The sequence below is a fragment of the Corvus moneduloides genome, chromosome 8, assembly GCF_009650955.1.
Source record: "Corvus moneduloides isolate bCorMon1 chromosome 8, bCorMon1.pri, whole genome shotgun sequence".
Lineage (NCBI taxonomy): Eukaryota > Metazoa > Chordata > Aves > Passeriformes > Corvidae > Corvus > Corvus moneduloides.
In genome coordinates, this window is record NC_045483.1 from 17,296,182 (window position 1) to 17,311,530 (window position 15,349).

The 15,349-nt window shown below is 44.6% G+C and overlaps 1 long non-coding RNA gene across 1 annotated transcript; it reads left to right on the top strand.

The window, feature by feature from the left end:
- Positions 1–4,128: 4,128 nt before the first annotated feature.
- LOC116447425 lies at positions 4,129–13,150 on the top strand. The gene is made up of 5 exons (XR_004241569.1): positions 4,129–5,160; positions 5,884–8,363; positions 9,500–9,627; positions 12,610–12,760; positions 12,874–13,150. It is a non-coding gene; the product is annotated as an uncharacterized LOC116447425 (long non-coding RNA).
- The last annotated feature ends 2,199 nt before the right edge of the window (positions 13,151–15,349 follow it).

The window sequence follows — 15,349 nt, forward strand, 5'->3', positions numbered from 1 at the left end:
CACAGGTCTAAGCAATGTGAGCAGCAAGTTTTCTTATGCATCAGTGTGGATGTATTGAATTCAGCCCTTCTCCCACTTAACCAGCTGAGAACCTAGATTCTTTTGAATCTTGAAAACTTTGAATTGGTTTTGGGCTTAGTTCTGCTCTTGATTGCTGGAAAAATCTTAGTTATTTCACTGAGAGCTCAAACTACATATCAGATTAAAGTTTACATAGAAAGAATTACTTCCGTAGTTGCCAAATTTGATGATTTTTTCAGTGATCTCTGGATAGTTTTGTTCTTCTACATTCTGTGTACAGGTGTTGGTCCCTGCCCCATTGGCAGCCACAGTCCCTCTGGGTGTGTGAGGTGAGAAACTGTGCTTTCAGGCACAGAGCTTCAGTCTGTGACCTTGGGGAGGTGTTGATACCCTAGTTTCTGGTGGGACCCAGAGGGCAAGGACAGCCAGAGGGACTCGGAAATGGCATCAGTGCTGTTGGCAGCTGCTTCCTGAGCCACTGAGCCAGAGCTATCTGGGTGTGGCAGCGCCAGGCTGGTGCCTGCACCTTCGTGCCATGCCAGGGGCTCTGGTGGCATCTCCAGGTGCATGGTGTTCTGGGGCAGGAGGCTGGGACACCCTGCAAGAACATGATATGAGAAGTCTTGCTTGGCATGTGGTGGGAGGAAGTAAAGCAACTGCTCCCGGATTTTGAATATCCTCATGCAAGGTCAGTAAAAAGAACCCCAACCAAACAAAAAAAACCCAAACAAAATCAAACCAAAATAATAACTTCCCGTATCATCGAGATGACACCTTCTCCCAGTGTTAATGTTTGTATTTGAAGCTGACTTTAAGAGAGCCCGGGCTAGGGAGGAAGGGGTTGCAGCACGTGCATAGTTTTATAATGGCCAGAAAAGGATTTGCCCACTACTGCAATAAAACTTTTGCTTAGGATGAGACTGTAGAGTGGAGAAAACAGACAGAGGAAGCAAATGACAAATAAGCAGCCAGACAAAACCAAACCACTTCCATGTAAACACTCCCGGAAACTGCAGGCACTAAGCCATGCCATTTCAGAGGAAGAGGCAGATCACAAGATTTTCGTACACTGATTCCATGTGAGACATGTTCTTTTTCCTTTTTGGTCAGATGAAGTGGAAGTGGGCGGAAGAGCCTTTACCACCAGCACTGTGGAACAGAGACAATTTTAAGACCTTGTTCCAGGAGAGGAAGTGAGAAGTGGTGGAGTAGGAAGATGGAGGGACTTAGCTAGCTCTGGTTAGACTGACCAGATGTTTGTTTTTTTAAGGGACAGAGGCAGAAGATTGTTCTTGCATCTTTTAAGGAAGAGGAAGATGAGTTGGGTCAGATGAGCAGTAGTGGAGCTTGGGCTGAGATCCGTATCTTCCCCTGTCATGAAATAATGATGAAAGCAGAACAAACATGTCTGGTGCTGCTGCTTCATGGGTGAACACTCACTGTTGGAAAATGAGAACACAGAGCATCCTGGAGCTGTTCATCAGAATGGCAGAGAGGTCTACATACTCTGGAATTGTCCCAGTCAAGGGGTATTGCTGATTCCCCTTCCTGCAGTGGCATATCCATTTCTACAGAATCTCTGTTAGCTACAGACACACAAACATGACACAACCAGGCATCTTTTGCTGTTCACTCAACTCATATTCTCCCCATCTCTGATCCCAGCATGTTTTCTCTGTCCATGTTTCAGTTGATGCCATAAACTTCAGCTGCTTCACAGACATATCCTGGATATGTCTTTATTTCTTCTCACTGGCATTAGCCTTGTTGTTCCTACTTAGTAAAGCAGTATTAAGAGGTCTGCATTAAGAATGCAGGAAAAAAACCAGTTGTGACCTGTGGCAACAGCCTATTTTTTCTTCCCCAGTAAACTCACTCTGGACAATAGTACTGGGAATAAGCTCTTTTTGTGAAGTGTTTTTAGGTAGATGCATTGTGGTGTATGTAAATTTCCAGACACAGAGGGTCACTGCCTTTCCCTGAGGGAAGAGAGCAAAGAGACACCCTAGGTTTGCCACAGTGGAAAAGCAAGTATCTAGAAATTCTTCACAAAGGTGCTTGAAATGTGGGCTATTTCCCTTGGTAAGGGTGGATGCCATGTCAGGAATCAAATGCTGGAAGCAATGTGTCCTGAAAGGCATCGTTTCTGATCCCTTCTGCTAATTAGGACAGAAGAGCTGTGGGTTTGGAAGAAAATATACTTCTACTAAGCCTGCAGGTTTTCTATCCCTGTCACTGTCCTAGAATGTACCTGTGACAGAGGAGAGAACATGAAGAACCTCAAGGAAAGATGGATAAAATCCCTCTGCTTCTGGGGTCAGTCTTGCATGATCAGTGGAAAGTTTCTGTGCGGAACAGGATCCTTGGCAAGAATGCACCTCTGCCAGGTGAGAAGCAGATGCCCTCAAGACCAGGCAAAGCATCCAATGTTTTTCTTCCTGTTTGCTGCAGAATTATATTAGCAGGCTACGGGAACAAAGCTGGGAACTGTCTCTTTGCCTGTCATCCTGGAGTGCACATGGTGGTTTCCAAGCTAGAAAAGGATGGGCAAATATCAGACTGGAGGGGCTGAGGAGCTCAAGGTGCCCAGGTACAAGCTATTTCTCTTGCCAGAACAATTCTTTGGCTCAGTCCCTCTGTGCTCTCAGGTTGCACCTGAGAAAGAAGGTGGCTGGCAGTGGCTTGCACAAAATATTCTGGCAGTGGCAACCTGTTCCGTGCTGGTGTCCTCCCCAGGCATGCAAACACTTCACTGAGGGAGTGCAGCATGCCTGAACAGTAGCTATTCTTGCTAATTCCACTGCTTTCAAGGAGCACCACACTGACAGTCTGTGCACTGCACACCCAGTTTGTGTGCATGCAACAAAACCATTTTTTTTTCACAATAGCAGCAGATCCACTCTTCTTTTGGAAATAGGCTGACCAAAAATGTTGAGATATTCTGGTGTATTTCTGTCCTCAACACTAGAGATGCTAGAGGCCATGACAGAAATTAAAGTACAACCCAAAAAAAGAGATTTAAGAAGTTTAAGAATTGGAGGTGATAGATGGGAAGAAAGGTATGTGGCCATTTATGCAGTTTGGCTATTATTTTTTGACATTTTCATTTAACAGTGAAGGAGGAAAACCAAATTTTTGCAGATGTAGCTTATGTGGAGTCACTGTCACATTGTTTGTCATGCAAAAGTTTTATCTTGCACTTGAAGTGGTATGGCTGCAGCTGTTGAAACAGTCTAGCTTTCTGAAAAACAGTAAAATATCTATGTTGTTTTATTTTTTTAACTTGAAAATGGCAAAACTGATTATTTACATTTATCCAGTTAATAAATGGAAAAGCCAAGTACACCTTTCTATTTAAATTTAGGTCCTGGAATTATTTCAGATCAACATGTCATTAAGTGTCAGCTGTACGTATTATAGTTCCTTTTCCTTTCTTCTTGCCTATTAGGTAACAGGAAGTGCTTTTACTGTGATGTACCATAATGCAACACATCATGGCCCTTGGTTTGGGCTTTTTCCTACACATATCAAAACCCGACTCTTCTTCAGTTCTCTATTTTGATTCTTTCCACAGATGGATGGAACTGAAAGTTTCTGTGACAGGCAGCCTTCCAGACCAGCTGTCTGGAAGGTCTGGTCTGAGTCCTGTGGTAAGGAGACATCATCCTGTTGCAATTCCAGTATAACTTACACTGGTTGAAATTAAAAAATAATTCTATAGAAATGAATGAGTTACGTCAACCACCTAAATGTAAGGAAAACTCAATCTACTAATTTCCAAGGGATTCTTCTAATAGGCCTAGACCAGTTGTCAACAAGGAAGCTACAAGATTGTAGCTACATAACCAAAATTGGCTGTGTTTAGGTGTGTTACCTACAGCAATGGCATGGGAAACACCTTATATTGACACTGGTCAGGCCAAGGCAGAAAAATGTCAAACAAATATACAGGCAGCCATAAGACCTGCTGTTTTGTGCTTCAGTAGTGCCCCTTATCTTCTGCCTTTTATTTACAGTTACGTTTTTTAAAAACAGAAATAATTTCCCTATGGTTTTCTTCCCATACAGTCTCTGTATTACTATGTCTATCTTCTTCTCAGCTTGGTTTCTTGCCAGGTCCTTACCTGCTCCATCTCAGGTGCCTGTGTGCATCCCATATGCAATCAGCTGTGATTGCTGGTTGGGTTCCTACCATGTATATACAGTTCTTCCTATTTATTTGGGCTGTCTCCCTACAGTCTATCCTGTATCTGCCCTATGATAATGCAATTTTGAATACCCACAGAGAAACCTGCTGTCTGTCTGCCTGGCTGTCACCAGTGCTGTTAATCCCCTGGGGAGGCAGGAAGGCATTAGGTTGGTGTTGTGGTACCAGTGAAGGTATTCTTATCTGTGATGCACCATTGTCTTTGTTGCTTTCATTCTGGAGGTGCCAGTAGCTTTTTGTTATCTGGCACAACCAAAAGTAACAGATGCACAGATGGAAAAAGAAAATCAGATTTTTAGAAGAAGAAAGTAAATTTCGACATCTGTTGCTTATATTCTGAACATCTGTACCACTGTGGCCACTAAAATGATGTCATATTTGTTCCTTTATATGCAATATCTAGATGTCTGCAATAACAGTGCATTTGCAAGTAGTGCTTGGTGTATTTTAATATGGATATTCAAATGCTGCTACAAATGTAGAGCTTTGGCAACTTAGTGGGAGTGCAGAGAGGCTGCTGAGATGAACTTCTGTCAGACACCACCATATCTCAAACTGCAACAAACCTGAGAGGCCTCAGAATGACTTTTTAGATGCTGGTTGTGTTCAGTGCTTGCCTGGTTTGCTGAGCTGAGCTGTGTTTTGGCTTATGGTAAACATTGTGACTGATGTCTCAGATCCTGGAGCGGTTTCAGCTAAGTGACCGCTGGCAGCCCTCTAGCATTGTGTTCTTCCAAACATTTATCTGTTGCTGTGGCACATGCTGTTTACTTTATTTGCATTCAAGTGGGCTTTCTCTTAAACATTTTCCATATTTCTTTTTCTTTTTCTTATTGCTGCATCAAGAATGCAGCAAGTCTGACTGCTTGTGAAGGAAAAGGTGCCAAAGGAGCCAGTGCACAGCTTGGGTCACAGAGCTTCCCTCCAAGCTGGTAAGTCATGTAGATCCAAATGGATGATTAGATCCCTGCCTAGGCTTGAGCTCCAAAAATTGTTTAGAATCCAAAGCTGTACTGGTAATAAACTGGTTCACCATTGTCATCTGGTGGTCTTCTTCAGGGTAGTGATGGATACAGTGAACAAAATAATTACACCTGTAGGATCTTAGTTGTGTGATATATACACCCATGACATCAACAACCCCTGGTGTGAAAGGAAACCCATCAGTAATGAATGACACTCAGGACACATGGATATGTGAGATTCAGAGCACATAATGCCTGTTTCTTAGTGTTCTTCAGTGTTTTGTTCATCTAGATTATTGAATGTGTTCTCATAACCCATTATATACTTACATATAAAGTTATGCCTTTGAATTAGGGACAGAAGCACCTATTTGCCTTGCTTGCTTTAATGCATTTAGTATAATTGATATACAATTATCTAATTTAATTTCAGATCTTATTTTAGCAATAAGGTATTTTAAAAAGAGTTTCCTCTGGCACTGAGCAGTGTTCTCAATGAAGGTCCTATCTACACACATCCTAAAACCTTCTCTGAATGAGTACCTGAATTTGTGAATTTAGGGCAGGGGTTGTTTCCTAGGAGGTTGAAATTTGCTACTGATATTCAAGAGAAAGCTTTAATTTTGAATTTAAAGATATTTGTATTTATTTCATTTGTTCTTCTGTCTCATTCTCTGTTACTGTCTACAGCTCCCGTTGGTGTGCTGCTGCTGCAAAGCAATGATGTGTGGTGGAGCACGGTGTGTTGGCTGCCTGTGGGGGCAGCAGCTGAGGTAGGGCGCACCAAGAGCTGTATCTTAAAAGTCAGCACCTTCTTTGGCTGCCTGCAATGTCCCAACAGCGGGGAAGGAGTTGATTAATTATAATAATTCAGAAAGCCATCACAATGATTCAGAAAGAACCACAGTCACAAAGATCATAAGAGTTATGTTGAAATTAAACTTTAAAGAGTAATTCCAGGAAAGAGCTAATTTTTGACAGGCCACAATTCCTGGTACTGGTCTGGCTGTATCGTAACTAAATAGAGAAAAGATGGGTAAAGTAGCAAAACTGTGATGGCAAAGGTCAGGGGTTAAAAATCTCTGGATAGCATAAAATGTTAAAGTATTTTTCTTGTAATTTTGAACTGATAACTCCTAACATTTCCAGTGATTTAATGATCCCATAGAAAGTTAAGAAATGTATTTAAGACCTGACACGGTAATAGAAAATCATCCATTTAAAGAAAAAAACTGCATATTTGTGGCCTTGTTACAGTAAGGATGAGGCAGGAAAGAGAGAATTCCTCAGCAGACCCTTAGCATGACAGCAGAATAAAGGAAACAGATACACAGAGTTCTTTCAGATTATTTCTCTAAACTAGGTGAGTACAGACTTCATCCTCATGAAAGCAACATTTCCTCTGGAAATGAAATCCAAAGCATTGAATATCCAATATTTTTGTACAGAGCCCAGCTCCGTGGGACTTCTCACAAAGGATATGTGAAAAAAGAGCCAGAATAAGACAAGGTCTGGTTGTGACAGCAGACTTGGTCCTGCGTAAAATACCTTCACACTTGCAAAGCATGCCTGGTTATGAGCCAAGAAAACTCATTTCAGATGCTATATTTTTGCCAAGTATTTGTGGAACTAAAGCACCAACTGCATAATTTCTGCTTCTTTTGCTGAAGTGGCAGTGAATACAGGAGATTTAGCAGACTTAGACTGAAATAATTGAGCATAAGATTTTCAAAAAGAATCCTGGATTAGACATTGTATATCCCTAAGCATACCTACTGCCTTGTGAGGGAAAGTCAGAAGTCCCTACTTGTTGAATTCTGGATTGCAATGTACACAGGAATGTATACATCTAAAAGTACACTCTTTGGAGACTAATTAGTAAGTTCCAGAGTTAGACAACCATAAGGAAATTCAAGAGTAGCTGAATTAGCAAGCTTAATCATGCTAATATCATCATGCAAAAAAGGAGAAAAACAATGTTCCTTTCATTTTTGTGTGCTTGTCATTGTGAACAAGACATGCCTCTCAAAGAAAGGCTGGACAAACTGGTGCTGTGTAACCCAAAGGTGCAAGAAAAAAAAAAAAATAGGAGAGCCAAAATGCATGACAATGATGTTCAAATATGCAAAAGGCTGCTGTTAAAAGGGTGGGAACAATCTCTTCTCCATGTTGTACTGAGTATGGCAGGGCTGGAAATACACTAAGTGTTCATTTTGATATGAAGAGTAGAGGTTGTGAAATATCAATATGGGGAGTTTTGGAGTCTCCATCTCTGAGATAAGACAAAAACATTTAGTTAACCCTTCCTCAGTGCAAAGGACTGGCAGGGCAAAGGACTGGCATAAACAACCTTATGAATATGAGAAAGTACCAGTAGCTTTTGGAGCTTTTGTTCATCTGTTTTGAGGTGGTTGGAATTTCCAGCCCTTTCTTATCTAAATAGGAACTCTCTCTGGAGTCCATTGTTCAACAGGAAAAATTCCTGGGTTTCACCTTAGCTGGAAGACTTAATTTCCTGTTTGATATTATAAAAAGAACTGTGTTTTCAAAGAAGAAAGTCCCAGACACGTTATTAGGAAAAAAGAACAATACAAAAGAAAAATCCCAAAGGACAGTGTAGTGCAACCAAGTAAAAAGCTTTACAGTGTAACACTGTCTTCACAGCATGTTTTTTATTTTTGCTAATTCCTGCAACCTAACCCAAATCAGTTCCACAGAAAAACTTAGGTAACCTAATGTCTCAGTAGATGCCAGTGTCAACAAGTTCTCAGTGCTGAGCCCCTGTGCATCTGTTGGGTTCACAAATGATGATCCTTGGCTGCCTTTCCCATGACATTTGGCCCACCAGATGACTAACATGGCTAACTTAGGACACCCTGGAACAGAGAGAATCCATCTCAAACTTACTTGGCAATGAACACAGAGTGGAACAGGCTCAATGAGAGCGATGAGGAAAGAAATGTCCTCAAATAGCCCAGACTTACATTCTGGAAGGTGAGGGACTTACCTGCAATTTTCTGCTCCAGAGCAGAGAAGGGTAACCCAGCCAAGTTCTGCTACAGCTCGTGTCACTGTTGACATCTCCAGCACCAATTAGTGTGAGGTTAGAGCAGAAGAAGGAAGAAGAACTTGCACTTCTGTGTTTGATAGTGTGTCAAGACACCAAAAAGGTAGGCATCATTGCATTTTAAGTAATGCTTTTATCTCCATGAGTGCTTGTAGTGTGCTTTTATCTCCAAGAGTGCCTAGCATTTTTAGGTCTTAAAAGTCTGCTTTGCTTTTTGACTCTGTCATGCATGGCCCTGTGGACTTATTTGTACTAAAGTTTTCTGTAAGTCTGACCAGATTTGTTAAGTAGTGAAAGCAAACTGATGACTTATTAGATCCTCAGGTGGAATGCTGCCTAGAAAAGAAAAAATCTCCTTGCTTTCTAGTGATAATAGCTTGTCTCTTCAATCCTAAGAGCTAACTTGAAACCAAGTAGAGCAGGATTGCACTTGAAATCCTATTTTGAACTACTTACAGATTCGGACACTTGCTTTGCTAAAATTTTCTGGAGCTGGTTGCTGTCCAAACATAATGTATTGATTTTATTCGAATTAGTGACATTTGGAAGAACCATTTCCTGCATTTAAGGAAGAAAATCAATACATTACTATCTTCCTTTGAAATATATCCACAGCTGAGAGAAAAAAGTAGGAGAACCATATTTCTTTTTGAGAAATGTCTTCACATGTCCTGTTGATGGTTGGTTTCTAGTTGGATGAGTTAGGGGATGTTGAAAACAGCATTTCCTGGAAGATCTGTGCACTTTTATTGTGATTATGTAGGAATGTCTTCGGGTGAGGGAAGATGGAGCTGGTCTCAGACTGTTGACTTACGCATAACAGATCTTTTGTTTCCAGCCCCCATACTCCAGCTCATTAGTTTACTCATCTGTTCTCACTTACAAATAAGAAGAGACCTTAAAAAGTTGCACTGACAGCAGGTTAATAGCCTTACAGTTGTAAAGGCAAGCAGTGATAAGAGGACATATAATCCCATGAGTTTTCTAGGCATGTTGCTGCTCCCTATAGTGTGTATTCCCTGGGTCACCTGATAAAGGTAACTGAACTGCAGTCATTGGCCCCAGGGACCTTGCAGTGGGGCCACAGCTCAGGAACCCTTGGAAGCACTTTTCAGTGCAACTGTTCATCAAACTGTTTGCCCTGGGCTCCCTAAAGTCTGCCTGTGAGTACCTGTCCGTGTAACCTGTTATTATGATTTGGGTGCCATTGAGTAACGTTGCTCATTGCTTTCCTTACAGCATCTTTATGGACTGCTCTCTACTCTGTGGGTTCCTTATACCAGTGTGTCTGATGTCAGAGTGCTGTCAGTGTTTTGAGTGCTGCAGGGAGATCTGAATAAAGCTCCTACAAGAAGGTGCTTTCTCAGGTAAGGCATCTCAGTAAAGGAGCTGGGTACCTTGCACAAGTCTTTGCTGACTTGCTGCTTCCCAAAGATGCATAAATAGACCAAACAAAAAAAGTACAACACATGGAGTACTTTGCAACCTGTGTCTGATGTCTCCTGGTACAGGATTATACATTTTCAAGCACTCATAGCTGTTCCAGTTTTTCTGATGGAAGCAACAGCCATAGATTCTGTAAGATTAAAAAAACTCTTGGCAACAAATTTCCTGAGGTGGTTGTTCCAAACATTTCTGTAGCTAGAACAGAAGTCAAGACTGCATTTAATGTATAGTTATTTAAAATGATAGGCTAACTTATGAGCCTGGAAAAGAAAGAAGACAAGACCGTTTACAATAGCATGTTGCAGTAATTAAGGTTATTATTCATAAGCCAATTCCTCCAGAAAGCCTCTAAACTGTTACCACCCACTCTTTCTCCTCCCTCAGCTTTACCAGTTGCTTTTCCACTTGATTATGGTGATGCAAAGACTACCCTTCAGAGGGCCAAACTTTAGGACAGCCATCCTCTCTTTCCTAGGCTTTCAGAGGCACTGCTAAACTAACATTGCCTTTGATTGCATTTCAGCAGCTATGTAAGTAAGAATTAAAGTGAACATCTAAGTCTCAAGGGATTTGATTTATTTGTGAATATTTTTAAGGCAATGCACATTCATGTTGGCACAGGTATTGCAGCACGTACTTCAGTCACAGTGCCAAGTCCAGATTTCAGAGAGCTCAGTTTGCAGCCTGGATGTGTATGACACCATTTTTCCATGTGGTATTAAATTTAAAACTAGTGATGCCAAGTGATCTGCTGTGCTACAGTGGAGTTTGGCGTTGCAGTGTGGGACTTCCTTGAGCCACCTGATCCTAGGGCTGGTTGAAGGGAGTCAGGCTGTGCTCATTCCCAAACCCGAGGAGCGTCACAAAAGCTGCCACAGAGTTTTTATGTCATCCTAGGTGTCATTTTAACTCTTGTGGGACATGACTTGAGGGATCCCATGCAAATTCAGAGCTGGCACTGTCTCAGCACAATGACAGGCTCAGCTCTGCCAGAGAAAGGCTTCCTGCCCATGACAAGCCCGTCTGCGGCTTGCTTCGTGTTCGAGCTCGTTTCCCGTGGGAGCAACTCATCCCCGAGATCCTGACAGCCGGAGGGCTGGGAAGGAGCCGGGGGAGGCAGCGGGGGAGGGAGCTCTGGCAGGCGCGCTGTCCTCTCTGAGCCAGCCCGGGGCTCGCCAGGGGACGGCAGGAGGGGACACGCGTGGGACTGCGCGGACACGGGCTGCCACCTGCCCGCGGGGACCGGCAAGGACAGCCGGCAGCGCCTCGGCCCCGCGAGCGGCCGGGCAGCCCCTGCCTGCCATCCCCAGCCCCAACAACAGTGCCCACTGCCCGGCGTGGTTGTTTAAAGTTTTAACAAGTTTAAAGGAATTTAAGTCTTGAAGAGATGTGATTGGGAGGTTTAAAAATACTGAATTTAGTGATCACTGTTCATTCTTGGATAAATGAGGGGACACTGGTATGAAGTTAGTTGCCCCCCTGCCCCCTCAAAGTACAGGAATAGGTGTTGCCTCATATGTTAGAGACAGACCTTGAACTTCAAGACCCTTTGAGATAGCCCAGATCACAGCCATCCTTCCCATGAGCTGCAGTGACAGCCGTGGTCCCCACCCGGCAGAGCCAGGTGCCAGGGCACAGCCAGCCCCAGCAGGGATGGAGAGTGGCATGCCAGGGGCCTCACTGTGCTTCACAGTGATTTGAGGAGTATCATAAAACGTTCCCAGAGATAAGTCTGGAGAGGCATCTTCATGTAGTTTTAAGGAAGGACTAGGAAAAGACCAAGAAACATAAATTTTCAGGTATTGATAATCTGGAGAATGTATCAATCCCATTACTGACTGTAGGATAAACATGCAGGAAATGAAACTGGGTACTTCTGTATCATCAGTTTCTTGTTCATATCCCAATGACACATATACAGGCAGATCTATCCTGTCCTACAGAGAGCCAGTCATATGGACATCACTGTGGGAAGATGTATGGGAGGCAGGGTCAGTGACATCTGTGTCCTGCTTGCCCCTGGGGTGTGGGATGCTCAGTGCTGTCTCTCCAAGGTCTGTGCCTTTGGCTTCCTCCTGCCATTGTTTCTCGTCACTTACGCCTCTCCTGTATTTGTTCAGGACCTATTTTTCCAGCATCCCTTTGGTCACAGGCATTTTTTGCTGATTCCCTACTAGGTTGAAAATAAATTGCACTTTGTCACAGTTGCTGGTATATTGGGGGAGTGAGAGACCACTGTGTAAAGTGATGGGAAAGGGCTCTCTAGCACTCCAAAAGCTTTAAAAATCTTACTTTCTGTTTGGAAGGGAATTTCAACTAAAACCACTGAAAAGCTGTTCAGAAAACACTGACTGTACATTGTTTTGTGATTGTTCCCACATCCCTCGTAATTCTCAACTGCAGCTCTGCACTAGAGGCTAGATACACTTGGTGGGTATTTTTGCTCTTGCTAGCAGTGGGATAGCAGGAATGCAAGCTTCCCTTTGAAGTCCAGAATCAAAGTACTGACAAACAGTAAGAGAGTGATGTGAGTTTTGGGGTTGTATCTTCCCTTAAAACAAGAAAACCGTGTATCTCCAAGGCTTTTCCCAATACTCTTTAATTATTCTCACGAATTTGTTGGTATTGTTTTCCTTTTCTCTCCTCCATACAGGAAATAAGCCTGAGCTCTCTCACACTTTAATATGCTTGTCATGCTACCTGTGCAGAAACATTTCAGACTCTTTGTACTGAGCACTTCATTTCTCAGCCACATCTTTTCAAGAACTGGCAGCCTGCAGAATAACTTTGAAAATAATTTATTTCATATTGCAGCAGTCCTGTATACTGGAGCTGTCTTTAACTATTCCTGTGTTCTTCTGGTACCACACTATAATACTGATTTTGTTTCTGTCATCTCACAGGTGTTTGGTTTGCTTGCAGAGCAGCTGGAACTGCACTACATTTTCCAGCATGGATGAGAAACTGGTGTGGGTGTGCACAGCAAAACAGCCTTTGGAATTTCTGAACAAACATCTCACACATGTGGGCACTTTCAATTTGCAGGGAACTTAAGTAAGATCATCCCTCTGGCCTTTTATTTCTATGTTCCTGTTCTTCTGTAGTAGATATTATAAAATAATTGTTTTGGTTTTAATATTTGCATAACAAACTGAATTGTTTTGCAGCGTTTTGGCTTCCTGAAGAGCGAACTTTTCCTTTATAATCAGCTTTTCAAAACGTGACAAGTCATTCCCTGCGCAAGTTTCTGTTTCAGTTTTCACTTCCGTCGCGTTCCACTGAGGGAAGCTGTAAGGAGTTCTTTCAAAAATGGATGGTCAGGAACGAAATGAGGCCAAACGAGACAAACATTGTATCTGAGAACCGTTTATTGGTAATGAAAAACTAAAAATAAAAAGGAGTTACCCTACTAAAGACGGCTGGAAAGGACAGAAGAGAAGGAAGGAGAACGGAAAAGGAATAGGGGGCGGGGAGAGAGAGCGGGAGAGAGGGGAGACAGAGGGGAGAAGAGGGCGTTCCCAGCGGAGGCCGGGGAGCGCCGTCGGTGTCCGTACGGCGGGGCTGGGCTGTGCTGTGCACGCTGCCTGCCGGGGGATGCTGCCGGGGGATGGCTGCCGGGGGATGCTGCCGGGGGATGCTGCCGGGGGATGCTGCCGGGGGACGCTGCCGGGGGATGCTGCCGGGGGATGGCTGCCGGGGGATGCTGCCGGGGGATGCTGCCGGGGGATGCTGCCGGGGGATGGCTGCCGGGGGATGGCTGCCGGGGGATGCTGCCGGGGGATGCTGCCGGGGGACGCTGCCGGGGGATGCTGCCGGGGGATGCTGCCGGGGGATGCTGCCGGGGGATGCTGCCGGGGGATGGCTGCCGGGGGATGCTGCCGGGGGATGGCTGCCGGGGGATGCTGCCGGGGGATGCTGCCGGGGGATGCTGCCGGGGGACGCTGCCGGGGGATGGCTGCCGGGGGATGCTGCCGGGGACGGCTGCCGGGGGATGCTGCCGGGGACGGCTGCCGGGGGACGGGCGGCCGGACACGAGGTGAGGGCCGCTCGGGCAGCAGGGCCAGAGCCCGGACAGGGTCGCGGCGGTGGGCTGGCTCGAAGGCCAGCACGGTTGGATGCAGGTGGCTCAGGCAGGGACACAGGGAGGCAGGACAGGCGTGAGGGCGAGCTAAAGCCAGCGAAGGCAGGAGAGCCAAAAGGCAGGCTGGCGCCAGGGCAAAAAGCGTAAGGCTCCAACAGCCCCGACTCAAAAGCAAGTTTTGAAAAGTAAGTCTCAAAAAGCCCCTCGAGTCATCAAGCCTCAAAAGCAAAAGCACAGTGTCGAAAAAGCCCCAAGCCAGGCCCACACTCAAAAAGCAAGTTCGAAAAGCTGCGGGGCTTGTGACGCCGTCCTTTTTATGCCCCTGGCCCCTCCCAAAGTCTGCCTGCTGGCAGGAGAGCATTGGCGCAGTGCAGTGTCCCGCTGCAGTCCGCTGCAGAGCTTTTGCCGTGTGATTGGAGAGTGTCTCTGCAGGGTACAGTGTCCTCGGTGTTCCCCTGCTGGCTGCCTGTCCCATGGGAGACATGAACTGGTTGCCAGGCAAAGTCTCCTCAGAGACAAGGCTTTCTTTCCTCCATCTTCTAGCTGCCTCCTGGACGTGCACATGTCCCCCACATGCCTCTGATTGTTTAGGCAAATCAAAACTGAATCGGCTTCTCACAACGCTTTTCTGATGCTGCGTTTCCATAAAACAGGAGAGTTTGGGCTTTGGTTTATTTTTCTTGTGCAGCTCTTTTGAAAATTATGTCAGAGGCAGGATGGAAAGAAAGCTGGATGTGCTGCTGCAGGTCAGCAGAACTAAACCACTTTCAGTCCCTGGTCCAGGTAGTCTAAGCTTGATCCAGCTCTACTTTGCACTGCTGACTGCAATGTAGACACATACAGACTCCTACAGAAAACTAACTGCACAATATAATCAATCCTCCTATTTTGATGCACAGTGTTCCAGTTAAGAACAAAAAATTAACCACCAGAGTTAATGGCAGTCTGAGTTCAGCCTTGCAGACCTCTCCTAAAGAAAATGTGAGTCATTGCTCAGGGACCTTTTTTTAACCATCCTCTTTATACTGAGGTTGGGGAATTCCAGTTTGATGAAAGAAAAAAAGATTATCGTTTTATTTCACTGTCACAAATGTATGAAGTTTGGTGGCTCCATTTTGAGATCAGTATAGTTCAGATTGGTTATAGTCACTTCTCCATTGAAACGCTGAGAGGTTGACTACCTTTGTTTCTGCTGGTCAGATGCCTCACTTGGAAAGACAAAGACACAAGCCAAGGGAAGCCAAAGTTGAAGTCAAGCACCTGCCAACGCATCTTTAAGCTGCGTTCATGCCTTCCTGGATGGGACATGGTATAGGGAGCAGCCTATCTACCAGGGCTTGTGAGAGCATGGAGCTCTCCTTTCCTCCTTCATTCCTGTCTTGGCTGTGCTTCTACACAACCGCGTCCTAAAAAGGATGGCACAGCCGACACCACTGCTGTGCTGCTTTTATGAAAGGCTGATATTTTCTTCTCTTATATGTGTGGAGCCTGGCCAAAACAGGACAAGGAGCAACACATTGTCACAGCACGTCAGATCTGTGCACAGATAGCACAGACACAGG